Source organism: Ammospiza nelsoni, chromosome 10, assembly GCF_027579445.1.
Source record: "Ammospiza nelsoni isolate bAmmNel1 chromosome 10, bAmmNel1.pri, whole genome shotgun sequence".
NCBI lineage: Eukaryota > Metazoa > Chordata > Aves > Passeriformes > Passerellidae > Ammospiza > Ammospiza nelsoni.
In genome coordinates, this window is record NC_080642.1 from 14,985,178 (window position 1) to 15,000,114 (window position 14,937).

Genomic DNA, 14,937 nt, shown 5'->3' on the forward strand with positions numbered 1-14,937 from the left:
AGCATTTAAAATTATTGCATGGGCTGCAAAAAGTCAGTGGAAAAATACAGAGTATATGAAGTTTACTTTGATGCAAGTGTCAGGGACAGGTTTACATAGAAACAGAAATATTAGTATTTTTCTTTTGTTAAAGCAAAAGGGGCCAGTGACTGCAGCTTCCCTCCAAGGAGCTGAATCACCACTTCCTGTCAACTTGTCAGCACTAACACATCACTTCAGAGCTACAGCTCCAAAGCTTCAAACTGCTCCACACAGGCCAGCTTCTGTTTGTACAGTGCAGTCACTGAGCTGCACTTCAGCAGTGTCAATACTGGTGTCTGGGGCTATTTTTAAAGTGCACTGCATTGTCATGAATCAGCCTTCTGGTCTCCTACTGTAATCTGTTAAGCAAATGGTGCATTTAGCTACTTCAGCCACTTTTTATATATGTGTGTGTGTGTGTGTGTGTGTGTGTGTGTGTATGTATATATATATATATATATATATATATATATATATATATATATATATATATGCATGGTAGGCACTCAGTCTTCCATTCATTGTGCAGGATGATGAGCTCATTGAAAGGGTGCATTAAATAAGCAGAAAACTGCTTTTGTAGAATGAAACCACTGAGTCCTGTGGTTGTCAGGGGCTCTAGAAAGTCAATTTTATATGTGCATAAATAAGGAAAGCTTTGCTTAGTCATTCATCTATCAGTTGGTCTTTTCCTATGTATGGGCAAAAGATAACAGTGGTTAAAGGGTCTTCTCTGCAGTTTAGATCTGTATGCTGATTAAGATCAGTCTGCAAGGCATGTGGTAAAATTTCAATTTATGAATTTTTACAGTTCTTGTAACAGAGTCATGGGGCCTGTTCACTCAAGTCTTTACCCACAACACATGGAAGTCTTCATCTTGCAGATTTTCCATATTGCAAAAGCTTAAAGAATGTTAACACAGAGTTTGATAGGAAGTGAAGCCTGTTTGAACATCAGCAATGTTTCTACATGGAGCTAAAGCTTCATTTTAAAAGCATCACAGATTTAATTTGGAGTTTTTATTTAGACTACATGAAAGTAAAATTATTTCATTTTAGCATTTTAGCATTTACACAAACTAAAAACCCCTCAATATATCAGTTGTATTATTTCACATGGGCACTGCCCATGGACATTAGAATGACAATATATTGATAAATAAATTAGGAGATGTTTAAAGGAAATCAAAATCAGATTGCCGCTGTAATGTGTCTTAAACTATCTTCTATCATTACTACATTCATTGACTTTTAAAACTCCAAACTAATTTTGACTAAATATATATAGAAATATTTAATAATCTGAAAGCAATATTTCATCACTGTGGAAACAAAAGGATTTTTAATACTTAAATATTTAGTGGCTGAAGTGATCTGGTAATGTAAATCAAAGAGAATATACACCCAGCAGAAGTGAACTCTCCCTGCTCCAGAGGGGCAGTTTGATCTGGCATCCAGGACCTCGTGTTCACCAGCTGCCAGGGCTGTGTCCTGAAGTGTCCCTGTCTCAGGAGCCTGGCTGGCCCATGCTGCAGCCAGGGCTGCTGCAGTGTGGCAGGAGAAGGAGCTGCCCCTTCAGCAGGTGTAGCTGGGACAGTACTGACTGCCCTGTCTGCTGGCAGTGCCTGAAACACGGCACTCCAGGGCGTCACACGCTTCAGCCCCTCTGGCTCCAGGAGAATGAGGGTCCTTATTCTGACAGCCCCATCACATCCAACAGCCCCCTATGCCTGTCTTGGCTAACTCAGGGTGCTTTAAAAGGCACTGGAAGCCTCCATTTAGGAAACTGAATTTCATCCCAAATAACACTGCATGAGCAGCCTGCTGCTCTGATTCTGGCCTGCTTCTAACTGTAATCCTGATATGGGAGAGACTTAAAACAAGGAAAAATGTGGATTACAGTGTGAGATGCTAGGAAGGCACCACTTGTTAACAGGTCAGACTGATGTTCAGATAAGGTATTTCTAAACTGTCTGTAATACCACAAAGCTGACTGGATCTATTCTGAAAAAAATATCTACATGATGACAGAAAATTATGTGCAATTGTAGCTAAAATAATGGGCTCTCTTCCACTGAAGCCAAAGGGTACTGCTGGTTTCAATTGGACAGGACTGGTTTAAGATGGATGTGTGGGAATTGATGATGAATGCTTTCTAGTCTGTTACAGTTTTATTCAGACTCACGAGCAAGAATGTTGTTAGGTATAGGTAAAATGTTAAGAAGATAACAAAAGTATTTTGATTTTGTACCAATAACCTATTCCCAAATTTAATATAATTTGGAGAAGTTTCACAATACAAAAATACAAAAAGAGTATACAATACAAAAAGAGTATAGGAACATGGGGAACTTAAAGGACAAGAATGATGAACTAAAAATAACTCAGAAGTAGGAAAATTTTATAAGTTTGAGCCTACTGAGGCAATATTTAAAGACATATGACTCAAATCTTAGGATGCAGATTCGATGAATAATATCAAGAATAATTTTCAGATATATCTTGTGGACTTTAAATATCAAAGTATATTTTCCAGAAACAGTTTTTCTTACTACTAAGAAGAATAGTCTGGTGTATCCCCATGCTTTTGATGTTTAGCTACTCGATATAGTTTTATTCTTTGAGTGTAACACAAACTGTCATCATAAATTCATCCCTTTACTGATAAGAGTTTCATGTAGGGGATACCCAGACTTTTATTTGGAAAAGATAAATTTTAAAAACAGATAAAACATCAATTTCAGTTGTACACTCATGCCTCTCAACTATCTCAATGATAATTAAAGGAATATGATGTAACTTGACTGTATCTTCAAAGAAAGTTAACTTACCTTGTATTTTGTCTCTGTTCAAACTGGAGTACTTTTTGCATGCTTCCTCCTCTGTGTTGCTAAAACGTTGTTCATTGTAAAAGAAGAAGCAAGAGAAATTAAAGAGAAACAAAAATAGAGAAGTTACTTGGAAACCAAAATGTCTATAATGTCATTACATACTTAGAATGTGATTCCTTCTAGAGGCATTTACAGTTTTTTATGCCATCAAAGACTCAAAAAGTAATAGCAAGAGATATAAATATTGTAATAAATACAATAAGTTCACAGCTACCATAGATTTACTGCGGCCTAAAATTTTACAGAAACAGAAAAAGTAACAAATCTCAGCTCCCCTTACTTAGAATGTAATTCTCCTAATTGATTAGCTGTGGTAAAGAGAATACCTGTTAATAGCCTAAGACAAATTGCACATATATTCACGCAAATTTTGGTCCCAAGCCTTAAAATGGTAACAGCCTTTCCCCCAAACTAGCTGTCAAAAACAGTCCTAAGTAAGTATCTGCAAGCTGGTATCCTGGGTAGAGAACAGCAGCAACCAGGGGTATCTGCACCAGTACATTTTGTACAATGACACAGGCACTGGGAAAAACATGTCTCCCATCTTGTCTGACTTGTCCTTGAAAGCTCCTCCTTTGCTCCAACCACCAAAGATCAGCAGGCAGAATTTCCTTTGGTTCTTCATGCTGAGTGTACCTTGTGGCTGTCTCCATGCACAAGTACCTGCTGCATCAGACTGACATAGCTACAACCCACTGCATTTTGTTGATACTTCTCAGACAGGGCTTGTGACTTAAAAAGGACTGCAACATGCTTTCAGCAAGACCACAGTGGGCTTGCAGGCTTTGGGGTGGGTTTTATTAATATAATTTTATGAACTAGAAGTAATAAAATTATTCTAGTTCCATAGAACACATAGAGATAGATAGAACACATCGGAGAAGTTATATTATTGCTAGTTCTGAGGGAAAATAACAAGTAGACAATATGCTGTTTATGCCCAGCAGAGAGGAGGAGGGCCCTGCTCTGTTATGTTGTTGTCCAAATGAAGATTCTCAGGGTACCATTACAACAAGCCAGGCTCTCTGGGTGACAGTGAGCTAAGACTGCAGAACTGGTAAGGAGAGTTGCAGCAACACACAGATAACTTTCAGCTAACATCCTACTAACAGCAGCTGCCAACAGCAAATTAGGTGATGGCTCTGTGCTGAGGCAGTGAGCAGGGCTTTTCACAGCACAGCCCGTTTGGGGCATGCTGTAATTGGGGTTTGGTAGGTGTGCAGCAAATTCAGGAAGTGCAATTTGCACCTCTTTGCGCCACAAACGGAATGAGTCAGATCCTTGAAGCTTCAATTTCAGCTTTGCTGCTGCCTCCTCATTGTTCTGACTAATACAATGATTTCATACCCAGCTAAGTATGGTAAAAGCCAGCTGCATGGCCTCTAGGTTAGAGCCAGCTCATGCTGGCGTCAAAGCTAAAAGACTCCCACAGATTTCAGGGGAGCAGCTGCAGGCCACTCCAGCTACCTAAGAACAAAATTATTACCTACACTAAGAAACACACAAATCAAGGTACATTTAACAGTACAACACACTGCATCAGAAGTCATTATCATCTCAATTCTTCGGTGCCAAATTTGAAACATCTGAAAGAGGCCACAAGTTCAGAAAGAACAAAGCAGATGGGCATAATAATCTAACATATTAAAAAACAAGAAACTTAAAATAGGCAGCAACTTTAAATGCAAAATCTAGCTCTCTAAACATAAGAAAAAAAGCCCTAGAAAAATGGCCTGTATGGTTTTGGCCTCAGATGTTCCAAATTACTGCATGTCCCAAATGCACTGTGCTGTGAAAAGTCCTGCTCACTGCCTCAGCACATGCTTGTCTAACACCACAGGATCAGTGTCCTGTGTTAACTTGGCATGACCTTGGTCCTGGGCAACGGGCAATACTGAAACCTCTCTCTTTCATGAGACTTTATATATGCACCCTGGCACTTTTCATGGTCAGCATACACATTTACAGAATACAGGCTTCTTTCCAATTTATTTAATTACTTAGTATAATTAAAGTATTTAAAAAAACATCTTTTACTAATGGGTATAAGGATTTTTCCTTCTGTTTATAAATTAACTTTAGTAATTTGTGAAGACCACTGAGGGTGAAATGACTTAAAATAATGTAACATTTGAAAGATTTAGTAACAGTTTTATTTCCCTGTGTGCTCCCCCTGGAACCACTACTTGGCAATGCATTTGATAACTGTTTTCCCTTCTGATCTTATATAAGCCAAAACCTTGGTCTGACAAATGATATTGTGAGAGCAGTTATCTAAAACTGCCTGGAGCTCTGGCAGAATCAGGCCAAGGGCCTTGATGCTAACCCTGCAAAAAGTAATCAGGATTTGCAGTTGGCTATTGGCAGAGTAAGATTAGATTTGGTTCTGTAAGGCTGTAACTCCAGAAAATGAAGACCTCATCCTTTAGTAGTGTTCCGAGTTAGTCCACAACATTTTTTCTTAAAAGGTGAGGATAAGGTCAGTGGTGAGACCCAGAATCTTCCCCACCTCTCCAGAAGAACTGCAGGGAGAAAGATCAGGGTAATTTGACACAGAGGTCAGACTTTGTTTGTACTTGCTGTACAGTATTCTCTGGTCTCAGAATAGTGCAGCTGACAGCTAGAATCCCTCCTTTCTAACAGATGTCAGGTGTATTTCAGTAAATATCGAAACCATGGATAGCTTTCTAAACCTGATGTGAAAACAGATTCTAAGGTTTCCTGCATGCAGTTTCTAAGCTCCTTAGAGGCCCCGATGATCAGCCTTGCCTGCCTGGCAAGCACTACTCGCTTTTTGGGTCAAAGAGGCATCAAAATGGGGTCAGAGGACGAGCTCATTATTTCCTGTCTTCTCAGCAGTCTGCTCCCAGTGTTTCTTGGCTCCTCTGTGACGAACGTGGCATTGTTTGTGAAACAATGTCATGTTTTAATGATTTGCAAAGTACTGTGAATCGTGCATATTAAAGATACTCAGAAAGCATTAACAGCTGCTATTTAGTGCAGCAAAGTTTTATAAAAATTCAAGAATATAGACTAATTATGTGTTGAACAATAAGCCCCCATCATAGTGGGCTTACTTAAATAGCCCATCAAGACATCAATAATTTGGCAATAGCATGAGAGAAATTGATATAGGATTTAAAAATATTTTTAATCTAATGTGCTACATCTGACGTAGCAATATTTTCAGATGGATCTTAGTTAAGTACATAAAATAAATATTAAAACCTTCCAGTGTATACTTGCCAAATAATTAAACTTTGAGAACCCATAAGGTGTCTGACCCCAGCGTGACCCGCTCACTGCGCGGGTGTTACCGGCGTCATTCCCGCCGCTCCCCGCCAGGAGCGCCTGCCCGGTGTGTCCCGCCACATCAGCACCTGGCGTGCCCTGCGGAGCTGCTGCTCCAGGCCGGGCCGAGCCGCGGCCGAGGCTGTTCCCGCTTGCAGCTGCCGCACGGCCCGGGCGCTCCCGGAGCAGCCCCGCCTGAGGCGGCCCGGCCGCTGCGCCACGGCGCCCCCTGGCGAGGCGGGCCCGCCATGGCGGCCCCGCTGGCCCCGCGCCCTGAGGGAGCACCGGCCTCACACCGGGAGGGCGGGGAAAGGGCCCCACAGCGGCCCCACAGCGGCCCCGCTGGGAGCACCGGCCTCACACTGGGAGGGCGGGGAACGTGGCCCCACAGCGGCCCCGCAATGGCCCCACAGCCGCCCCGCTGGGAGCACCGGCCTCACACCGGGATGGCGGGGAAAGGGCCTACCGGAGGCGCTGGAACATTATTTTTATTATTATTATTAGGGACACTAAAACGTTGTGGTCACTGCCCCTTGCAGGAAGCCTTATTAAAACTAATTGTTGCTCCTCATTAGAGCCGCAAGACAATTTTGTTAAGAAGTACATTAAAAGATACAAAGTGGCAGAAAAGTCAGGCCAGTAATAGTATAAGCTGAATAAACCTTCCATTTATTAATAAAACCTTGAGAAGAGGGTCTGCAATATTTAACCTAAAAGACAGTGCACCTGGTTGGCAGAAATCATCATCATCCCAGTGTCAGGAGCACATTAACCTTTCAGAGTACAAACAAAAAGTGCTTCTAAAATTATGTTCATAGAGGTTAGCAATCATTTCCTTCCTTAACATATAATAAAGTTGTATTAAAATAATATTTGCATTCCCTATTAAAGCAGTTCCACAGATGACCAGCTGATTTGGACTAAAGAACATTTACTAGTTTGTTTCTTGCATTGCAGCCGCCACAACAGCAGGACCAGCACCCCCAAAATCTGCCTGGGCCACCGGCAGCACCAGCCCCTGGAGCTCGAGTCCATTTTGAAACCAGGGCGAAGTGAACAGCTGGCTCGAATGAACGCCTGGGAGCCCACACCCTGGCTCTCCCTCAAATAACAATGTTTATTGCATTCTTGTTGCACTGAAAAGAAAGCAATAAGCATTTGGGAAAGCAACATCTACAGGCTGGTGTGTGGGAGGACATTATGATGTTATCCCATCCAGCAATCTCTTACTTCTCTCTCTCCATTTGATAATAAAGACAATGACTGAACCAATGTCCCTCTCATACTTTGCTCTTCTGCTTTTTGTTCTTCACTCTCCCTAAAACAACACAAACTGAGCCCGTAATTCCAGAGTCTGGAATGCATTTTCATCAGCCCATTTCTATCTGGACAGAAGTGCAGAGCTGCTGCAGCAGCTACAGAAGCACAAGAGGTCCCATACATCCCTGTGACTCCTCTCATGCTGGAGGAGAAATACAGCTATCGACAGGAGTCCATACTGACATCTCTGCCACCTCTCCTGTGTCATCTGTCTGCACTCTGTTCCATCCCCCTCTCTAAGCTTCTGTGCTTCTTAAAGCAATTACAACTCGAGTGACTCATGACACCACAAGTCTTGGAGTCACTCTCCCATACAAGAAAAGCTCTCCCTCTTTTCTATGAGATCTACTTTCTGCTGGTATTTGAGTGAGATGGTGGCAACCCAGACAGAACTGTCATCCAACGCTTCTTCTCAAGTAGCTTTTTACCCCTTAGTGACTTGGTAGGAACAACAAATACACAAACTCAAATGGAATGGAACTGGAATGCTCCCAGTGACACACAGTGCAAGACAGGGACTTGCAGGTGAGAAAGTGCCTCTCCCTGAAAGATGAAGACTCTGAAGTTACCTACATGTGCATTGTCTTTCAGACTCCCTTGAGCTGACAGCTCCCCCACCTACCTGTGTGAAGTTTTATATGGCAACAATGAAGAGAAAGAAAATTACTAATAGAGAAAGTGAGATAACAAAAACACAAAATAGAAAAATATGCTAAAAAAAAGCTCAGCAGCAGAGTTAGAAATCCAACTTTCCCCTGAAAACAGCAACAGGAATATAGCCAAGAAAAAATGGCCTTAGTATACTTTGGAAACTAAAAGTAGAATAATTAGAGGCACATCTTATTTAATCAGTAATACATAAGAAGTATTTTCTAGAATCCTAATTATGGATTTAGTCCTGTAAATCTTGCATAAGAAGTTTGTGCTTGCAATGAATAGTAAATACTTAGAAGATGTTTATGCTGTTCTTTAAAAATTTGTTTATTAGGAGACTGAAACAAAGCAGTAGATTGTAGCATTTAATTATGAAAAAGAGGATACACATCACATCCAAGTATTTTGGCACTCTCCTTCTTCTTTTAAGGTGAGCACTACAAATGCTAAAAACATTTGGATTGAAATAAAAAGCTTATAATTTAGGTACGTGTTTTTTAAACTGAGGATCAATCTGGCAAATGCCAACAAGCAAAACTGCTCCTGTTCAACCTAAGCATGCTGTATTGTACTTTTGAGATTAAGCTATTTATAATCTTTACTGCTTTATTGTTGTTTTAAAAAGTGCATAGGTGTATGTAAATATTTACATACATAAATATTTTACAATCTATAGAATAATTTTATTCTGCACTTGCAGAAAAGTATTAATATGAAAACATATATTAAAATGATATTCATATAATATTTATGTTATACATGAAAAACAAAATATTGTATAATTTTGGTCAGAAAAGCTTTCAAGCTCTGACAACATTATTTGGCAGTTTACATATGGAAAAATGGAAAGAAAATTATTTTATTATCCTCCGCTAGAGGGAGAGAGAGCAGCTCTTGTTGCTGGGCAGATTCTGCACTTTCATTCTGCACCATTTAAAGCAATGATGTCAAGTTTTGGGGAAAAAAACCCTGAGCAATTTTGTTCATTATATTATCAAATACGAAGTAACTCCTAAAATACTGAAGTCATGAAATCTAAAATTTCGTTGCTGCCAGGTTACTTTGTGGAATCAATACTACACCAAGTTGATTTCTTTAGACATCCATGTTAACATAATTATTAAAACATCTGAAATAAATAGCAAAAGTAACAGAAATTGCAATAGTCACTAATTTGATAACAAAACAAAGTTACCCATATTGTACTTTCTATTCTGTATTGAATGTGGAATATTCCTACAGGTACTGCATTTTTTCACTGCTTCCTTAGAAATCAGAGCATGATTTCTTCCACCCAGCAGGTCACCCTCTATCTCAGAAGCTCAGAGAAGTCTCACCTCTCCAGAGACAATGTGACAGCAGCTGTTCAGAGTGTCGATGTTTCCATTTCACCTAAATTACCTGATGATCCAGTCCATGATATCCACACAAGTATCTGTCCCTTTCAGTCCTCTGGACTCGTGGTCATGCTGGTTTGCAGGTTGTGGTAGGGTAAGAAAACAAGAGCTGGTGTCTGTGTGCCCACAGAAGGTGTAGGAAGTGCCCCAGCCCACAGAAACACGAGACACTTGGTTTAGCTCAGAGCACTGAGCAGGACCAAGTTTCTGATGCATTTATAAGGTCATTTGGAACAGTGAGCACAGGATGCTCAGTACCTAAAGGACAGCCATGGATGGAACATAATCAAAAGCTGAAATGTTACTTTCATTTAAAACCCACTGCAGAAAGAGTAAAGAAGAAAGGCGAAGAGGGCTTAATATGTCAACTGTCAAAGCAATAATTTAGCACTGGAAGTTTAAGTGACCTTGAAAAGTAAATATTTCTTTATATACTGTGACATGGACAAACTAAGCACAAGGCAACAACTGTTCGGTTTGTGCTCATATAGATTTCAAAGGAAGCCCTCTGTTTATGGTTCAAGAACAAAAACTCAACAAGGAAACACAAACCAGGCCTTAATACAATGTTTGAATTTAATTCTGAAGTTTATAAAATGCTCACAAATAAAAAATCCCATTAAATATATTTCTGTTCTGCAGTCCTGATTATGTTTATTTAAGTTTTCTAAGGAACTGGAGGCAGTTTAATAATACATTCCTTTCCTTTATCTCTGTTTAGGGAAAACTGTAGTTATTGACAGTATGAACGCTATGCAGAGATTGAAAAAACTCCAGTGAAACAATCAAATGATATCGGAACAGTTACTGAGAAGGAAGGAATGGCTCTATCTTAGACACATAAAGGCAGCTTTTGTACAAACAGTTCTGGCTGAGCTGTCACAGAGATCTCTGTTGCAGGACTTCTGGGCTTTTTTGGCCTAATGGAGATCAGTCCCACTCCAGCTCTCCAAAACAGCCTGTGCAGCTGTGGAGAGCACGACAGCAGCAGAACACTGAGCACACCTTGGCAGCTTCACACAATGTGAAAATCCCTGGTTCAGGTACCTGCAGAACTGCTGAGGATGACCTTATGAGATACGAGCCACTAATGGCACACTGCAGTTTAGTTGTGAGCTGAGGAAGTCACGTGCTGTAACTTGGCTGAAATATTTACAGCTCTCAATTCAGTGGAGGACAGTGTATATGTCTCTTTCTGTCTCTATGCATTGTTTACCTGCTCTGTTCTCATAAATCATAACACCACTGCTGTTCCAGTGTTTAAAAAAGACCTTTCCTGAAAATATATAGCTTTGGGACTTTACCCAAAACAAGTTATTGAAATGTTGTGTTAGGATTTAATGAAAGTTTTGATATTTCACAAACTGTTTATAAAGAATGTAATACTTTGGCAGTGGTGATACAGCAAATAAAAAGGGAAACAGAAAGGAAAATCACACAGTTCAAATCAATCTCAGAAAATCTCAATGTTTACAAGCACAAATGCTGTTTTATATTATGTTTTCAAAATGTTTAGATATCAGAAGAGTCTTTTGACCAAAATGTCTGTCAAGATAAGCATGAAGAAAACTACAGAACAAAGCTAGGTATATATTTTAAACTTTATGTGTAATCTCCAGCAAATCCAAATTTATTGGTTTGCACTAGACACATGCAAAACATTCACTTCATACCCACTGGAATAAAACATTTCAAGAGCAAAAATTTAGAAAGCTACTGCACACAGATTAATACTGTGATTTGAGTGCCATAAAATCAGACATAGCCTTGGTACTACTAAAGTAAATACATGAATTTATATTAGCTAGTGCTAATTTGACCTTGCATTAATTTGCAGTTAATTTGGTATATTTGCAACAGGTGCAACCCACAACCAAGTCATGTACTGCATGCTCTGAGATCTCTTACATGCTGAAGTCTGACCCGGAGGGAGTGACTGCAGTGCCAGTGTGAGTCATGTGGGAGGCCCCAAGTTCTCTCTCTTCACGCAGTACTTCAGATGTTCAGCCAGCTGCAGCCACACCCTTATACTCGCAGGTTTTAAACCAGAAAAGCGAGATATCACCGTGTGCAAAACATGTTAGTGTTCCAATTGCACTTGGGACTCATTGGATTTTTCCTGATAAGACAGCTTTTCTTCCCTTCTCAATATACAACTTTGATTACTAACGAAGAAAGCTGAAGTTAAATAATGCTGCAAAAAAGGACTGTTTTGTCACCTCTTCTTTTGTTTTGTTAGCAAGTGTCATTCCTCCTGAGCTGTGACTTTCTGAATTAGGGAAATAACTATAATGAGTTGCAGAACACACATTTTCCTGTGGACGTCTTTATCTATAACATGGAAATGTAGGTTTGCTGTTGCTGCTGCCACTGAAGAACTTAAGTGTGTGGGTGGCAGCAGTTCAGTTCAGAAGCAGCCACCATACATACTCCTACCCATACAATGTACCCTGCCAGCTCTTTAGACTTCTTCTGCAACTCAGTGTCCTGTTCCTGCTCACTTTCTCCTTTCATTCTTGCTGCACTTCTTGTGGCAGGCTGAACCTCCAACTTCTCATGTGAGTCAATGCTCAGTTTTGCTGGGAGAATTCTAATATGAATCTTGACAAGTCACTGATAAAATAGCCTCTCCACTCTGAGGCAGGACTGTTAACCTCTGCAGCTGCTGAGAAACATTCTTTGGTTCAATACACTCCAGGAAACTTTCACATTTCTCACCACATACACGGTGTGTTTTTACACAATTTAATTGAAAGAGGGTAGCCTTAGATGAAATGGTACAAAGAAATTCTTCCCTGAGGGTGGTGAGGCACTGGCAGAGGTTGCCCAGAGAGGTTGTGGCTGCACCATCCCTGGAAATGCTCAAGACCAGGCTGGACAGGGCTTTGAGCTACTCGGTCTAGTGGATGGTGTTCCTAACCACAGGAGGGGGCTTGAAACTCCAGGATCTCTAAGGTCCCTTCCAACACAAACCATTCTATGATTCTGCACTGTCCTCCTGAAGGATCTAAGGAAATTGAACAGGACCTTCTCTATCTGTAGCTACTGTGATTCATCAGCTCTTGGAGAGACAAGAGAGAAGACAGAAAAGAAGTTACTCTCCAAAAGGAAATCTCCATGCCAGCAATGATAAAAATATTGCTTTTCCCTCTACTTTTGAATTCCATTCCCATGGCCTATCCTCAGTATTGAGTGAACTTGAAGATAGCAAATTAGTTCATTCTTTCCCATTTGAGTAAGACCCTGCAGCTATCATGGGAGTAGGCAGGGGAATTGCTGAAAATGTTCATACTTGCTCAGAGTATTGTTTGGTAATGTTGTTTTGTGGTTGAATCCACCAAAGATACCAAGGATTCTCTGCAGACAGGCAGTGGGAAAAGAAGAAAATATGCATTATTTCTGTTTGGTAGTCTGAAGTTACCAAAATAGAGGGCACAAACTTTTAGGGTGTTGTAAGGTAGCTGTACTACTGTGGAGTCTCTATGCCAAATGATAATATTGGGTTATTTTCCTTTTTGCCTTTTTACCTAGCACCAATGTAACATGCCCTTGCAAATATACAGAATTCTTCAGTCACCCAAAGAGGCTCATGGAAGAAAGAGAAGGCAAAATCTATAAATACCATAAATTATCTTTCCTTTTAACAGTAACTTGTGTAATGAAGAATTGGCCAGGTAATTTGGTGGTACTTCGTACTGGTTAAAAGTTCAGTGGTTCAACAAAACAGGGAGAAGGATTTTTTTTTCTGTTCTGTATCTTGGTGCTGCAGCAGCCAAGCTCCTATTTCAAACCTTTCCTTCCTCATCAATCACTACAGCACCACGACTTCATGGGAAGCAGGGTGGCAGCTTAATGAGAGCTTTAGGGAGGAGAGGGATCAGCACTACAGCAATAGTAGAGGAAAAGTGCTGGGAAGATAAATAGCACTTTATTTTTTTATCAGTATGCATTTCCAGTGAGCTGAATGGTCTGTGAGATCTACAGCACAGCTGCCCTTTTAAGCAAGGAGGATTAAGCAACTGGTTGAAGCTGAAGAGTATAGTCTGAATGAATGAACTGCGAGATGGGTTAAAACTGCATGGAATCCTGGGCTTGAAAAATAGGAATCAACAGGGTGTTTAGTTGGTAACCAGTACAAGTAGAACACTCAAGGGTCAAAAATTGGTGCCAGAATTGTTCTTTACTTTGACTTTAGTTTGAATAATTATATAGGATGCACCTGCAAGAGATTTTCAGACAATATTAACTTAGAAGGGATGATTTCCAAGTCAAACAGTGGAGATCCAGTTGAGAAGCCTTTGGGAAACTTAAAAACTGAGGCAACAGAAACCTTACAAAGGGTGATGAAGAGTGCAAAGGGAACATTGCGGTTGAATAGTGCCAGGCTCCAGTGCAAGCTGCCAGAGCAGCAGCTGAAGAGAATGTGGGGTCACAGTGGACACTAAGCTGAACAGGAGCCAACAGGGAGTTTTCATTGTGAATAAAGTGAACCACCCTCTGAGCTACATTAGGAAGGGAGCCCAGACAGCAGATGAATGGAGATTATTATCCCTCCTTATTTAGTGATAGTGAGTCCACACCTGGGATAATGTGTCCTGTTTGGTGTTCCCCGGTTCAAGAAGGATGTCAAGAAACAGGAGAGGGACTCACAGAGGGCTGATGAGATGGCAAATGGCCTACAGCATACAACTTGTGAAGAGTTTAGAATAAGTTGGGCTTGGTTTGCCTGGCAGAGAAGAAAATAAGGGGATATCTGACAACAAACTAAAACTACTCAAAGAAAAGTGGGAAAGATTATTGAGCTGGACTCTTCTCAGTAGTAGCAAATGGCAAAACCAGAAGGAAAAGTCACAAGCTGAGTCCTTGGAGTTGTGTCTGGATGCATGTGATTGAGCATGGCTGGTGCTACTCAGGAACATACTGCCCAGAAAGGCAGGCCAGTCTCTATCCTTGAAGGCTTTCACAGTCCTGCTCCACGTGGAGGGCTGGACAGGGTGGATCCCAGAGATCCCTTCCAACCACCGCTTCTAGGACTATGCTGCACAGTGACCCCCAGACAGTATATTATGCCATCTAATTACCTTTATGTTTAAGGGACTAGTAAAACATCCTTCCTTTTCATTTGGGGTTACTCTGCTTGCCATCCAAGCATTTTACACAGTGAAGATTTCTAAGGTACCAGTAAAAGGTACCTTAGAAAGGTACCTTTTAGATTAAAGATTTCTAAGGTACCAGAGTCTGTCACACTTTGTTTACCTCTTATTTTACTGGATCAGGCGCCTTATTCTTCTTACCTGGCAGACTTTTTCTGATACTATAGGATTGTCCTCTCCATTCTTACAAAATGGACTTTTTACCTTACT